At 41.7% G+C, this 3717-nt stretch overlaps 1 non-coding gene across 1 annotated transcript; it reads left to right on the top strand.

Moving 5' to 3' along the window:
• The first annotated feature begins 2861 nt into the window (after positions 1–2861).
• Positions 2862–2935, top strand: trnan-guu (transfer RNA asparagine (anticodon GUU)). Its single transcript has one exon. It is a non-coding gene; the product is annotated as a tRNA-Asn (tRNA).
• The last annotated feature ends 782 nt before the right edge of the window (positions 2936–3717 follow it).

Here is a 3717-nt window from a genome sequence, read left to right as displayed (position 1 = left end):
CTTCGCCAAGGCGGTGTGGGGCAGAATGGACAGCACCATGCAACTCCTGGGGACGGGTTGCGGTGCTCAGTTACCAGTATATTCTGCTGGGGCTGGCACCTACCGGACTGGACAGAGGGACGCAGTTCCTGATATGGCTTCTGCTGACCCTCACAAAAAAAGGCCTGTGGGACGCGAGGAACAATCTCATCCGGCACAACATCGAGTGGGGAGCGAGAGAGCTGGAGGAGAGGATCCTGGCGGACCTCAGGAGAAGGATGAAGCGCGACGTTGCTAAATGGGGTTTCCCCACGGCAAAGGAGCGCTGGAAAGGCCTATGGACCCTGTACAGGGATTAATGGTTTACAGCAAACGGTAGGGTTTGGAGGGACTCTCATAATAGCGCAAATCCGCCCACCCTTGCAAAGATTGATAACGGACAATCACCGCCGTTCCGCCGTTGTTTTAATTATGTGAAGTGATGATGTGTGAGATGTTTTCTTTTTGAGATGTGTTTTTTTCAGAATAAAGTATATTTTATAAGAAAAAAAATATGCGAGCTTACTGCCTCCTACGGGCTCTGTATTTGTTAGCGATACAAGACCGGCCGTGGAGAAATGAAGTGAGGAGGGTGTGTACATTAAAAGGCTCATAGCGTCCCTGGAAGGGCTCAAACCACCACCCTTTTTGTTAACAACTGAGCCACAAAGACGCATGTACAGCTTAACACTTCCCGGTCTCAGTGAAAGTGATACACTCCGTAAAATTTCCAGAGATTCATTTATTTTAAAAGGAAAATCACTAACAGCGGCCGAGATCTACTGGAGTTTTTTTCATTCTATACTGCGATTTCTGAAGGGTACCCTGTGAAAATACGAGTTTTGACGAGAAGGGATGGACATATAAGGTCAAAAGGCTTGGGGAATTGAACTTTAAGGTGAAGACTGCGGGTTCAGTAGCAGCAGAACCTGATCAGTATCAATTGACTCCGATATACTTTGAAAATGAACTTGGGGATTTAGAGTCAGACGTGCTACCGTTGCACCATGGGGTACTTAATTTAAAAAAATAGAAAAAACAATCAGTGTTCCTGGATCTGTAATTGAGAACAACACCTACACAAGAGCTGCGCATGAAGAATAAAATGTGGTCTGGGAAGAAAAGACTCTTTGGAAGAGCTGCGCTCTTCACAGATTTTTCTTTGTGAAGCTGATTTGTCTCCTTTGGGGAATTCAAAGGCACAGACAGCCGTGACTTCATGGCCCAATGGTAGCGTGTCTGATGCCAGATCAGGAGGCTGTGTGTTCAAATCATGTCGAGGTCAGCTGTTACTTTTTCAGGTTCTGCTGGTCCTGAACACGGAATTCACACCATGCAGTTGAGTTCTATCTGTACACCACATAGATAATCTAAACAAAATAGAGCAGTACAGGACACGCAGTGTGGAGCTCACACAGGCTTACAGTCTCCAGCATTGGAGTGAAGGGGGAAAAAAAGAACTTTGTTTGTTTTTTTTTTTTAAGTGAAAAGGCACAGTTCACATCTGCTTAACATCACGTCCAACTTTAGAGACAGCTACATCAGATAATGGAATCCCGGAAGTTTCAGATAACTTTTTTTAATACAGGTTCAAGCAAACCTGAAAGTTAATGTGTTTCCGGACACCTTTGTTTTATTAAAAAGTGTCTGAAGCCTGAAAATGTAATTTGAAAAAAAAAACCGCTATTGGACATTAGCAGCTGCTTTTAGTAACGATTTGCTATTTCATGCTGGAAAACAAAGGAAACAGACCCAACGTTTGCTTTCAGGTGCGGTTCATTACATAATATACATTATTACTGAGGAGCTTGAATAAAATTTACACGAGCCAGGTAGAAGTCGAACCTACAATCTTATGATCCGAAACCAGACGCGTTGTTTATTAAACCGCTGGCATTTCACATGACCTGAATTCCCCCATAGGGTGCTCAGCGTCGCTACTAGTTATGCACCGCTCCGTCTAAAATTTCAAAGTGAGAAACATGTGTTTTCTGATTTTTTATGAGTTTTAAAATATAATCTCTTTAAATCAGACAAGGGGTTTATGTTTCGCACTGAAATTCCGATTGACTGAGAATTCAAAGAAAGACTGTTTTCTTCCACAACACCGTATAATTATCACATCCACCAAACTCTCCAAACCTTGCTGGTTGAGCAATTGCTCCGATAAATTAGGTCACGTATCATGTTAAATCATTTCTTCTCAACAGAACATTTCCTGGTGCACGTTTTCTCCATGAAAAAAAAGACATTTTTCCCTTGCACGATTTCTCGTTTTTTATCAAAGCGTACAGAAATAAAAAAGAAGAAGAAATAGTGTCGCAAAAGAACTCTGTCGCCCTTGGGAGATGTCAAACGCATTGGACATGAAAAATGCCGGATAAAAGCCAGTTCTCTTCGTTTCTCAGTGTCGGGGCTGCTATGTAAAAGAGGCAATTTGGTCTGAGAGCAGGCTCAGCGCTTACTGAACGCAGATGTCTCAGAGCGGTGTGTCCAAGTGGCTGTAAAAGGTGATGGGTGTCCTGTCACCGTAGCCTAGTTGGTTAAAGCGCTTCTCTATTAAACAAAAGAACCGAGATTCAAATCCCAGCCGTGTCTTTCTTCCTATCTTGCAGTACAGAACGTACCATTTCGGGCAATCACAAAGGGCTTGATTTCGTTAAATGCATGTGTTCATTTCCTTTCTGGAAAACTTGTTTTTTTTTAAATTCACACAGCTTGCGATAAATGAAATTCAATTCTTGGTTAACAGTGCAGAAGAAATATTACCATCTGGAAAAATAAAAGGTAAGAGATTTTTTGTAACCGAAAACTTCTGATTCGAGAAAAGACCACACCAGTCAGTCTCTGTGGCGCAATCGGTTAGCGCGTTCGGCTGTTAACCGAAAGGTTGGTGGTTCGAGTCCACCCAGGGACGGGGTTCTTTTGCAATGTAAACGTTGTCTTTAGTCGATTGGATTTTTCAGCGAAACCATAACCATTTTAATATTTGCAGGAAATGCGAGTGTTTAACACGTGTCAGGGTCACCGAGAAATGTCCAATAATGCCCAACATTGCAACTCCCCAGAAAACCATATTCACCCAAAACAAATTATCGTCGAATCTTCATTTATACTCCAGTTGAATCCTCTGCTGAAATATTTTAAAAATACAATGCAGGTTTGTTTGAGACTTGACAAGCATTGTTAAGATAGCACTGTGCAGTTGGATTTTGATATTTTGACATATTTACCTTAATTTAAAACAAATACTATACAGTCTATTGTAATTTTAAAATATGTGAGCCGAGGATGCAAAAGGGTGAAAGGGAAAGGTCAGAGGGTATAGTAAAAACGAGGTTAGGATTGGTGGAGGTGGTAGGGGTGTTGATGGTTTTTCTCTGTAGAGGATGATTGAGTTTTTTATCCTTCTCTGAAGTGAGAAATTGGAAGAGTTGGGAGTTGAAGGATCTGATGAGGTTAGTTATAAAAGGAAGTTGATGTGGAGCTGTTAGCTGTAAAACTTCCTAACATCTTTGATGTTGTCATCAAAGATAAACTGCAGTAAGCAAAGATAAAGAAAATTATCTTTGTTTACTGACCTGTCTTTCTCACACCTGAAGAAGGCTCCACGGCCAACATGTTATGTTTCCTTTCTTCTCTTTTCAGCATGGAATAACCTTTTACTTGTTCATTTGCAGCCTACGCATGCTGACACAG

The sequence above is a fragment of the Lepisosteus platostomus genome, unplaced genomic scaffold (assembly GCF_059453375.1).
Source record: "Lepisosteus platostomus isolate fLepPlt1 unplaced genomic scaffold, fLepPlt1.hap1 Scaffold_96_H1, whole genome shotgun sequence".
Classification (NCBI taxonomy): Eukaryota; Metazoa; Chordata; class Actinopteri; order Semionotiformes; family Lepisosteidae; genus Lepisosteus; species Lepisosteus platostomus.
The sequence above is the reverse complement of the archived record's forward strand: the minus strand, read 5'-3'. Positions and strand labels throughout refer to the sequence as shown.